The 12,362-nt window shown below is 50.5% G+C and overlaps 1 protein-coding gene across 1 annotated transcript in view; it reads right to left on the bottom strand.

The window, feature by feature from the left end:
* Positions 1-11,754: 11,754 nt before the first annotated feature.
* The window catches only part of ZFP91 (ZFP91 zinc finger protein), a 57,216-nt gene continuing 56,608 nt past the window's right edge, over positions 11,755-12,362 (bottom strand). Inside the window, exon 14 of the mRNA XM_032356687.1 lies at positions 11,755-12,357. The gene's annotated coding sequence lies outside the window, so the exon portion shown is untranslated. The remainder of the gene's footprint in view (positions 12,358-12,362) is intronic.

Here is a 12,362-nt window from a genome sequence, read left to right as displayed (position 1 = left end):
ATCTTGTGCACATCACTTTCTCTGGGAATCAATTTCTCTGTGGGTAAAATGAAAGTGTGTATGGCCTTGGACCACGTTTGTAAAAGAAAACAGTGTGTGTACAAGTGCGTACATGTTTTCAGATGTGTGGAAAAGAGATATACCCACCTGTTCACGTGGTCATCTCTGGGGAGTGGGACGGGCTAAAGGAGGTCTTTTTTGCTTTATCTAACCTCTTTACTCTTTTAGTTTTCCACAACAAGCATTTATTGTAATTTTTTTCAATAGCGAAGTTAATAGTGAATAAAGACCTATTTACCCCTATTTGCAGGAAGTCACACTTCTTATCTGGGGTCACAGAGCCTTGGCATCTAACTCAAGGCTGCCCTGCCCGTAGGTTCCTTACGCTGCCTCTGAACAATTAGGGGATGTGAGTTCAGGGCACCATTTGAACCCCTCGTCCCCAGGCCTCAGCAAATGCTGCCCAGGGCTGGTAAAAAAAAAAAAAAAAAAAAATCTTCAGAACTTTCCTTGCCCTCCTGCTTGCATCTGACCCACATCAACAAACGCTTAGCCCACCACTTAGCCAAAGCATGTTTATTTTCTGTTGTTTCCACAGCTATAAAATGCCCCAAACTGCCCCAGGTCCTGGGAAAGAGTTATCACCAAACAAGATGAATTTCTAGACTCTTTTGGATTTCCAGTGACATGAGGTGTTTGCTCTTAAGTCACAAGTCCAAGGGACTGAGCAGGGTATGGCAAAGCAGCATGATTACTTGTCCTTGTCATAGGAAGATACACCAGCGGGGGGAAAAAGGCTTTCTGTCTCCCCAGAGAACAGTCTCTCTCTAGCAAATAATCTACCCCAAAGTACCTTATGATAAATCAATTACACTTCTTAATAAAGAGAATGCAAAAATAGAGAGTGGAAGGAACCACATGTAGCTTTGGAGTCAGACCAACCTGGGTGTAAATCCAAACCTTGAACAAGTCACTTAACCCGATTTACTAAATGGACACCTTATTTTGTGCCAGGCACTCTGCGGGGCATTTTACACTAACAGCTCAAGCCTGAAGAAGTTTGCATTGTTCTCAATGTACAACAGATGAGAAAAGTGGGACTCTGGGAAGAAAGCCACAATGTGGGAGGCCTCAGCTGATGAAATTGCTAAGGCCCGGATTCCAGCTCATATCAGGACATCAAGGCCAACACCCATTCCTCTGGATGGTGTCCCCTCTCCCACACATGCTGAGGAGAAGAGCTGCTCCAAGCACGCTGCAGAAACCAGATCGACCCAGGAGTGATCCCACTGGGTTAAGAGATCCCAAATCCAGACCCTGACACTGCTTAGGAAGGACAGGCACAGATCCCTGGATGGAAACTGTGCTTTGGCATTCGATAAATGCCAAATTCATTCATTGAATGATTCAAATCCTCGCTCTACCGAGCACCTCACTGTGACGCTGGTACTTCACCTGACTTCCCTGGGCCTCAGATTCCTAAAATGTAAAAGGCCACTGGTGAGAGGTTAAAATAGAATTATACAGCACCTAGCCCAGAATCACGCTGAGAGGAGCTGCTGATCTCAGGAACAGGGCACCCCTGCAAAGCTCCAAGCCTGGACAGTTCTTGGACCCTGGACTGTTCATGGGCAGCTAATCCTCCTTCAGAAGCTCAGACTGCCCACACGCCTGGGCTCTGGAGCAGGGACACGGTCACCTTAGAGCTACTTGGAACCTGCCCCAGCCAGAAGGGGGCTCCTCTTCTGCAATGTCTGTGGAATGCCCAGGAGAAACAGGCCTGCAGTAAATTAAATGTGACCTCCCAGCCACAGTGCCTCACTCCCAAGCTGCCTGGTCAAGGGGGGAAAGACCCAGTTTTCCAGGCTGAGCCCTGGGTCACATCCTCATTCAGTGCAACAGCATTAGCAGGGCCCTACCCACGTCCTGGGGCCAGGAACCAGGGAGACTAACACACTAGGTGCTCAGTCCATGAGATGTGATTTTCTTCACAGAGCTCAACGGAGAGGGCCCTCCCGCGGCCTGCTCTTCACCAGCCTTGTCCTGTCCCTGGCCCAGCGCAATCACTCCCCTTGGTGCTTCTGATCACAGCCGTGATGGTTGTTCTTTCCCCTGAAGACTTCATGGGGGACAGCCTGGGAGGGACTACTTGTTGGCGAGGGACCTAAGTCTTGCCAAGTCACTGCCCTGTGACTGGACGTATTTCCGCTCTCCGGCCATGGAGTCGCTGGGCGGCAGCAGGCAGCCAGGTGACGCTCTCCTCCAGCCTCTGCCCACGCCCCGTGCCCCTGCTGGCCCTGCCCCGGGCCGGGCTCACCAGGCCCGAGGGAACAGGCCCTGGCCCTGGGGGTACCGGGGCGGGGGGGGGGGCGGCTCTGTAGGGGTGAGGCGGCTGTGCTATAACCTGGGCAGCGTGGAGCTGGGGCTGTGGCGCGACTGCTCGCTGTGCCCCACCACCGAAGCAGCGACAACCGCACCCCAGACCACGTGCACGTGGCGGGAGGGCGCAGGGAGACCCGCGCCGAGCTCACCGCCCACTGGCTCGGCTGCACCCACACCCGGGCGCCCTCCATCCACATCCCATCCTCCTCCCGGGGCTCCGCGCTGCGCTCTCCGGCCGCCGCCGGGACGTCGAGATACACCGCCCGGAGTCCCAACCGGTCCCGCCACTGCACCACTCGGGGAAGGCCCCGAGCCCGGCACCCCAGACCTGCCGCCCGCCTCCCGAAGGCATCTGCGGACCCCGCGAGCGCAGGGGACCCGGGGACGGGGCGCGGGGCCGAGGTTCCGCGCGCGCGTACTCACCCGTGAGGACCCGGCGAGGCGAGCGCGGCCCCCGGCGGGCTCGCGGGGACAGCGACGTCACGTGCGCCGCCCCCGCCGCGTTTCCCACGCGGGCCGGGCGGGCGTCACCCCGCAGGAGGGCGCCGCGCCCGCCGTCGAGCCCAGGCCACCGGAAACGGGGCTCGCGCGGGCGGCCGCGGCGCGGACCGGCGTGTGGGGGCGTCTTCTCGGAGGGCGAGGCCGCGGGCGGGCGGGACGCACCCCGAGCCCGCTCTTGCCCGGCCAGTTCCGGGCGAGCTAAACACCCGCCCGCCCCGCCGCGGGGGCCGGCTCTTCCAACCCGGCGGCCCCCCGCGAGCAGCACGGTGCCGGGCGCGCCTCGGAGGCCTCCCTGCCCGCCACCTCTTCGGGGACCCCCACGGTCCGCAGCCCTAGCCGGCTCACCTGGGCGGAGGCCTGCCCCTGAGGCTTCCCGCTCCGGCGCGCCTCAAGGTGTGTGTCCGCCGTGACTCAGAGCTGCGCGCAGCCCAGGCCGTCCCCGCTGAGGGTGTCTTCAGCTACAGGTGGAACACCCCTTGGTGGGCCTTGTGAAGGACCAGAGAGCCCTGGCCCCTGTCAGGACAGCCCCACGGACCACCCCATGAACAACTAACACCTGGGCGGCCTCAGCGATGGCTGCCGAATCCTCTCCTGCCTCGGGGCTGGGCCACTCTTGGACCAGCAGCAGACAGCTGAGCGGATTCCCCCATCTCTTCCACCCCTCACCCCCTTGCTTAACGGCAACAGGACCCACAGGCTCCCTGTCCTGGCTGAGTCCCGAGCTCAGCAATCACGGTGAGGCTGTAGCACTGGTGACAGGCCAGTATCCATGACCCATCCCTCCCAACCAGGCTGCCTCGGGCCCAAGAACATGGGCCATTGCTAGCACCTGGGTGGGCCCCACTGTGGCTGCGGTGGCTCTTGCTCCGGGCAGAAGCTCTGGCTGCAGTTGCTACAAGAAATGGGGGGCTACAGGGGACTCTAGAGAGGCATCCTGACAGAGGAACAGAGAGCCTGCGGGGCCACCCAAGACTGCGGAGCCCAACTCCATCTGAATGCACAGATAATGACAGGAATCCTGTCCAAACTTAAAACAAAAAACAGGTCTGCTGCATCCTTCCTAATTAAGGCTTTAGCCCAATGTCTTCTACGACCTAGATAAAAAGTCAGATACCCAAATACAGAATTGGCTGCACTTTGGGAAGCCACCATTGTAGAACTAGACTGTTTCCTGGGACCCTCCTCCAGATCACCTAACACTCAAGTCCTGTCAGTCCCTTGCCCTGACACCCTCTGGCTGAGAAGCCCCACCCTCTCCACTGCCGAGTGACAGGTTGCTCTCACTCCCTTTTTGCAAGGAGCCAATAAGCCCAACTCTGCCCCAATACAGGTATATTCCTGATGGTCTTTGGTAGGAAGGAATCAAAAGGGCCACTGGGAGGGATGTTCCATGAAGCTTAGCTTTGGAAAACTTACATGTGTCCCCAGAATCTCCCTCACTCCCAACCACCCCATCAGAGAGCCTTCCTGGCGGAGGTGCTGTTGAGCGTGGATATGACAGAGTGAATTTCCATTCCCTAATCCAAGACATCAGTCTCTTGGGAGCAAGTTTTGCAGTGTTCTTGAAACACAGGCTACGTCACAGTTTAACCCGAGTGGGTCTCTGGCTGTCACAGGAGCAAACAGGGTGTCCCATTAAGCCATGAACCTTAGAAGCACAGGGCATGCAGAACCTAGTTCAGATGGTGCCTCGGGGTGTGAGTTTTTAGAGCCAATTCTGAAGGCACATGGAGAGACTCCAGGGGCTGGTAGTCAGGAAGCATGACCTCAGAGGGTTGACAAGACCCCAATTCCCCAACTTGGGTTTCACTTCTTAGTATTTCAAGTGCTCAAGTTCCAAATGGGAAGATATCTGGATACTGATGATGTAGTATTGGTGCCAGCTCCAAATCCTGAGAAGAAGAGGCAGCTGAAATCCAAGTGACACTGGGTTATCTGAGATCAGCTCTCGTGATGGTCTGATGTATGCCATCAGCTAAGACCAGCTAAGATGCTGGTCTGATGTTGCCTCTCCCGTGCTCTCTCCAGATTTGTCATCACTACCATTTATAGAGACTTTCTCTATGTGAGAAGTACCTTTCTAAAAGCATCTCACTTCATCTTCACAAACCCTAAGTTCAGTAAGTAATTCTCATAGGAGGAGATTGGGGCTCAGAGAGGTTAAGTGACTTGCCCAAAGTCACATGCCTCCAGTACTATGAATACTAATGCCTGGTACCTGCCAAGTTTTAGCCTTTACCCTTTGCAAAAGTTGGTTTATTGATTGATTTATTTGTAAGTAAGTAGGCACCATGCCTAGAGTGGAGCCCAATATGGGGCTCAAACTCGTGACCTTAAGACCAAGACCTGAGTTGAGATCAAGTGTTGGACACTTAACCAACTGAGCCACCCAGGCACCCCAATATTGTTTCATTTAATTCCTTGAAAAATGATTTTTGTTAGGCACTGGGAATATCCCTATTTTACCAGAGCGTAAACGGAGGTTCAGAGAAGCAGGAAACTGCAGCTGAGCATAGCAGTAAATCTATAGCTTTGATCCGAGTCAGATATCGGCCTCTGATAATTCCTGGCCCTTCAGTTTGGTCCTCCATAAAATGGAGGTAGCATGTTAAATTCTTAGGTTACTTGAGAAGACTAAATGAGTTAATAGATACAAAGCATCTTGGAGCAGCCTAGACTTTAAAGACTCAAATCTTAATTTTCTAAATTTAAATTTAAATCTATGAGGTCTGATTTGCCACTGCTTTAAGAGTAGGATCCCAGAGCCAGATCAGACAGACCGGAGCTCACGTCCCCTTCCCAGCACACCTGCTTGTTTACAGGGGCAAATCATCTCACCTCTCTGAGAGCTAATCTCATCTATAAAATGGAGATAATCATGAGACTGATGTCATAAACTGTTACAAGGATTAAGTTAGATGATACAAGTAAATCCTTTAGTACCGTGCCTGGCATGTCACCCTGAGATGTCACAACATGCAGATAAATTTTTTTTTAAGGATTTTATTTATTTGAGAGAGAGCTTGGCAGGGAGGGGCAGAGGGAGAAGCAGACTCCCCAATGAGCAGGGCACCCAATGTGGAGCTCAATCCTAGGACCCCGGGATTATGACCTGAGCTGAAGTCAGATGTTTAACCAACTGAGCCACCCAGGCACCCCACAAGGTGCAGATAATTCTGTTGGTGATGTGCGGAGGTGAGCAGCAGTGCTCTGCGGAGTTGAGCAGCAGTGGTCTGGACACACAAAGATGCATCATTAAGACTCACAGTTGAGTGGGTCAGACACCCACAAAATAGAAATTCTCATTGTGGAAATGTCTTCGAGCTTCCAACAAAACATGAGAAAGTGGACGAGGGACACAAATTGTAAGCGGGAAGGCAAAGCTTCCTGGGTGGGACAGGTCTCTCGGGCTCAGGCAGGCACATTTTCGAATGCGTTCCGTTCTGCTAGCCTTGGAGGATTCTTTCAGCAGATTCTTTCCTTCCTGATGATGGTCTCAGTTCTCCCCTGACAACACGTTTCTGTTTGCCTATTCTTCCCCTACCTCACACACCCCTTCAGTCTTCCAGGAAGAATCCTTTCTTACTCCTCTCAATCTCTTCAGCAGTACGTCACTGTGAGTTGGTCGCGTGGCCTGAGTTCTTGACCCACAGTGACTAGGAGCTCTTTGGATGGGGGGAGGGGTAGCGTGCTCACTGTGGTGAACTTCCAGAGCTCAACATCAGGCAGAACCCCTAGTGAGTACATGCTTGCTGAATGAAAGAAGACCAGAAGGTGACCTGCTTCTCTTAGATTATTAAATGTTTGATTTCATTGATAAATCAATTTTAAGCCCCATTTTGCCCATTGGAAGTGCTTGAATAAATACAAACGTGAATAAAAATGAAATTTTCCCTGTCTCCAAGTATTCGAGGCAGATAAGCAAAAGTAAATAAATAAAAGAAATGGGCAAAGGGGAGGTGGCAGCATGGTGCCACCATCCCGCATCCTAGTCCCTTTGAGGACTCTGGGGAATGGAAGAGAGGCTGCCACAGTCCTATCCCAGCCACTGATAGAATGGAGACCGCCAAGCTACTGTCAACGAGTTGTCCCTTGGACACTATGCAATGTTGTCTCCTGGAGCAGCCTTGGACAACGGGGCTGTCGCTATCTTATGGACACTGAGTTCACATAAAATAAGGAGGTCTGTGTCCTTGTTTTGACTTCTGGAAAGCTTAGAACCAAATTTTGGCCCTTTCTATACATTTTTGTTGCTAAGTTCAATCTTAGTTCCAACATGGCTATAATGAAAAGCCTTCTTGGGAGACGCCAATTTGCCCAGTTGGGGAGGTGGAGAGTAGGACGATTTCCTGATATGCTTTAGGACAACTCAAGCTCTGGTGGCCGTCAGAATCACAGGGGGTTCTGCACTTGGATTTGGACCAGGGAACCCTTGCAGTTCCCTATAAAGCTAAGGCAGAAGAACTGACATGAACCCTGATGATTTTTCCTTATCTTTCCTTCCTTTTGGTCTTGGTCTTGTTTAGGCCAACTTTAAGAGGATCACTGATATAAAAACCTTGAATGGTCCCTCATTGCCTGTGGAATGAAGCTAAATTCCTTAGCATGATGTTCAACATCAGCAGCCAAAGTTGGGTTTATTGGCTTGTTGCAGTGAGGGAGACAGCAGCATATCATGGGGGACATTAGGGCACCTCAATAAGGAAGTGTCAGCTGGGGTTCATTATAGGCTTGGGACTTGGGTTGGTTTGGGGAAGGTTACCGTGAAGTACAGTTTTGCTCTGAACTGTGTGCTGTGGAAACGAGGAGCAATTCTACAAGTGGGTTCATTTTTATCTAGAAGGAGCACATTTTGGGGTGGCCTTCCCTGAACCCCACCAGTACCTACCTCATAGAGTTGGAAATATTAACCTCACGTTGGCTGCTCTCAGGGTTGGTTGTACACTTGTTGTCTGTGTTCAGCGGTTAAAATAAAATCCAGATCCCTGTCCACACATACTCTTACTGCGGGTGAGCGAGAAAACATGCAGGCCGTGATGTGCAGCCTTGATCCGACATGTGTGGCTCGATTGCAGTAGCATTACGAGCTGGTCCGAGGCTCACGGCCCATGAGCCTAACCAATTTAAATAATCTCAGAGAACCATCACCTCACACAAAGCTATCCTGAGACCACGATAAGTAAAACAAAACAGGGCCACTTCCTAATTTTGTCTAATCAAAGACAAGAGCAAGGTCCCTGTGGTGCCCACAAAATCCCCAATCATAGAATTGCCCTCACTTGCTGACAGCATCCAAGCTGGGGCGAGCTTGGCCTTCCCAGGCCCTCCTCTGAGTCACCCAGTGGAAGCCTCATTCTACAGTAAGTTCTAACACTCTCTTACTGAGATACCTCGCAGTTTCCCATGGTGCTTGTTCTTCCTCGCTGCAAGGAGCAATAAAGCCACCTGTTTAGCCACAGATGCGTTTCTCCTGGTCTTTGGCCGAGGGCCTTGGCCCTGGCATTGTTCCCCTGCTCCTCCTGATTTCTGCTGTGTTGGCCTCCCTTCAGTTCCAAGAGAATGGGAAGCTCAGCCCTGCCTCAGGGCTTTGCACTCACTAGTTCTCTGTGCCCATGGTACCTACTCTCAGGTCGTTTGGGGGCTGAGTCCCCATCCTTCAGATTTCTGGGGGGAAAACCACTTGAGAAAGCCCATCATACCCCCATCTCTTAGTAATTTTATAATCACACCTTTTTGATTGCTTACATGATTCTTACCTCTCTCTAAATTATTATGTGTTGCCTGCCTTCCCCCACCGGAATTCAAATATTAAAAGATCAGGGATTATGTCGTGTCCACCTCTGTATCCCAGTGCCTCTAGCATTTCCACGAACAGCTGAAACACATCCTACCTTGAGAATAGCAGCACCTTCCTAATGGATCCCTCTGCCCCCGGGGCACTTCCACGTCCTGTACAGCTCTTACAGAACCATCTGAACTGGTTTTCTAAAACAAAGAGAGCGTCTGCTGAAGGTGTCAACACCTCCCCCAACCTGTGGCTCTTGGAGACCCCTGCGCTCGGTCCTGGGGAACATTCGCAAACATGCCCAAGCCTCCCAGCTTGCAGGCATTGAGTAGTGCTGCTCCTTCTCTCCAAAATGTTCTTGCCCACTTCTCGTTCCGCCACCCCCGCCCAGCCCCTCGGCCCAGGCCAAGCTCCCCAAATGCCTGTTTGGGGTTCTCTCCATTCCTTCCTCCCCTCTGTGGGGCTCCTCAGCTCTGCTTTCACACTCCTGGCGCGACCAGCTGCACCCTGACTTCTGTCCCCATTGGCTGTATACCTGTTGTCTTCCTCAGAGCCGTCCTGCCTCCTCTGTTTGCAGGGCAGGGGACCACCTGCTGTCTGTGCCACTTTCTTCAGTTGTACAGTAAGAATTCTTTGTCCTGTAGGGGAAGAAAACTTCTTTCTTCCTCTCTAGGCTCATTGACTGGTCTAAGAATTAAATGGACAGAAGATGGATTAAGAGGAGAAAAACACGTTTCGTTTCATACACACACATAGGAAAATATGAGACTCAGAGAAGTGACCAGAGCAGGCAGCTTTTACACCTTTTAGACAAACACATCTGTGAAGAATTGACAAGAGCAAGGGGTCTGGGCTTGAGGTAATAAATGAGTGAAGAAGTAACAAGGTTTGTTTAAACAGCCTTCTCAGCCCTCAGTTCTCTCTCTGGTGGAGGAGGTCCCGCCCCGGCACCGGGAGGGTAATTTCCCATGGAGATATAGTTCTTGCTTTCAGGGGACAAAGGGGGGCCAGAGCATCCTGTGCCCACTGCACAGGCTGTTTTAAGTAACTTATCAATATGCCAAAGCAGCACATTTTGGGGTGGCTTACTCTGAACCTGGTCAGTACCTATCTCATAGTTTTTGTGAGGAATAAAGCAGTTAATGCACGTAAGGCACTTAGGACAATGATTGGCACAGTGTAAAATGAACACTGATTAAATGTTTGATACTATGATTAACATTCTTTTCTGTATCTTTATTACTGGTCCAAAGTGAGCATCAATACATACAATACGTACTGTTGTTGAATTTGGTTGGAGCAGGGCAGGAAACGGCTCAAAGCCTGTTGGAGCTTAGTACTGTTTTTGTTTGTTTGGTTTTTAAGTGGCATACTATGTCCTCTGTGTAACCTCCCTCTCTCCCTCCACCCCCAAGATTTGAGGATAAGAGCCAGGGGTAATTGAGAGAAGAGAAAGCAGTCCTAAATGTTTACCTACTGGTAGGGCATAGTGCTGGTCTGACCTAAAGATAGACACCTGCCTCAGAAACGTGTTTTTAAAAAGCTTCCCTGGGTCCCTCGTTCGAAAGACACTTCTCCTGGAGGGCACAGCACCTTTCACCATTACCTCAGACTGGGTCTTACTTTTCCCGTATCCAGGGAGGGATGGCATTATAGGACCACCAGATGATAGCAGAGGTGGTGGCCAGAGAAGTCTGGGTTAGGAGTTGTCCCCACACTTTCCGAGGGCTTGTTAGGGGAAGGGTTGCCAGAAAGTGCTGGATGTGAGGGAATGAAAAGGTTGCACAAATACCAGGTGTCTCCTAGGATGAGGATGGTCTAATGGAGAAGAGGGAAGACTAAGTCGTGGTGCTAATTCTTCTACTTTTTAGCCAGGGCAGATTCCCAAAGCTCTCTAGCCCTGGGGGGGGGGGTGGGGCTATATGGCAGGGGACTTATTTAGACTTATTTAGACTAAGTGCGTGCTTTCACACACCCTGGGCAGTGTCTGCCAGGGCGCTCCTTGTCTGACCCCACCTTCTCTGAATGGTACCTTCTGAGTGTAGACGACAGCCAGTCTCAGGAGGTCTGGATTCCTCGCAGCTGCTGGGTTGGTCTCTAGTGGCCAAAGGCTCACAGGCACAACAGGGTGACGTCTAGGCTGTGACCAGATGGGCTTCCGGGGAGCAACTGGTATTTCTCTGAGACACTGAGATACTCTGAGATACCTTCTCTGAGATGAGGGCTCTCTCCTCAGCGCAAGGCCTTAAACGAATCCAAGCTGTTTGAGCCATTATATACTTGATGTTTGTATGCCATTCACAAGTACTTTCAGATACTCACTTGTCTAAACCATTGATCAACCTGTGAAGTTCATTTCTGTTTCATAAATGAGGAAGCTCAGAATTGGTGACTTTTCTCCAAGTTTGGAAACTTACCAGATTTGTCACAGGCCAGGATTTGGCACAAGTCCATATAGGCTTTATCCAAGGAAAATGAATTACAGAGATGGAGAATGTATTTCAACATAAAATAACCTCTATTGCTAGGTGGCCCACAGCAGTGGGTGTAGTGAGTTTTGGAGCCAGAACTAGAACTCCACACCTGTCAGGTACTAGGGCAGGGACTTGGGCAAGTAGATGCTCATTCTCGGTTCCCTCATTTGTGAGATGGTATTTCAGAGGATAAATGACACTACCTAAGTAAACACAGTATTCATACCTTGAACATGTGGATAAAAACACAGCATCTCTTGGTAATTATCTTCCCTAACTTCGTTTCTACCTTTAAACTAGACAAGAAATGGACTAATTGGGGTTTTCCTCTGCCCTTCAAAAGTTTGCCTTGGGTTCAAATACTTGAATTAAACCATAGGAAAGGAAATCTGCCTCACCTGCAGGCCAGCTGATAGGTATGGGGCAATCTACCTTTTCTAGGCTGCCTGGCCTTGGGAGATTTTCCCAGTGGCCTGGCACCATGGCGATTTACCCGGCACGCTTGACTGAGCATGGCCCTGGCTGGGAGGATTATGTTTCATCCAATGTTGAAATCACTTGAAATTCCTCTTGCTCATCCAAAGATACAGAAATAAAAGAAGCAACTCATGGTCCTGCTGAGGCGAGATCTTTATTGTTAGCTGTTCTTGCATCTTTTATATTCTATCTGCCGAAAAAAAGACGGCTCCAAGTAATGTAAGAATCACACACACATGGATGTAATTGTATATCTCACACATTTTACCAAAAGATCAAATTATTTTACTGTCTTTATCTATAGACTTTAGAGCTCTATAGAAGCTTTTGAGTGGAAAGATGACATTTCTATCACTTTCACTCTTTCAATGTACCAGCATTCAGAGGGTTCATTCTTGGGTGGGACAAGGCAGGAGGCCAAACCATCCTTTGTAAATGCCCTGGTCTGAAAACTGTCTGGAGACTAACCCACGGTAAGTCAACTGAAATGACAGCCAAGCTCTCCCCCGCCTCTTCCTCTTCATGACTTTCTCATTGTGGTGAAAGCCCCTTCACTTCCTGCATTTCTATTTTACTCCTTAGTATTAATAGATGATGCTCAGCTACTTGAGAAGCTGAGGATTCACGAAGTCATTCTAAACCACTTCTCAGACAGGTCTCCCTGAAATATTCACTTGTCCTCTGTTTGACCACTGGTTACCAGAATGAGTCATCCATTGGGCTTTAATCCACAGGAGGCTGGA

The sequence above is a fragment of the Mustela erminea genome, chromosome 9 (assembly GCF_009829155.1).
Source record: "Mustela erminea isolate mMusErm1 chromosome 9, mMusErm1.Pri, whole genome shotgun sequence".
Lineage (NCBI taxonomy): Eukaryota > Metazoa > Chordata > Mammalia > Carnivora > Mustelidae > Mustela > Mustela erminea.
This window is presented reverse-complemented; position numbering and strand designations above follow the sequence as displayed.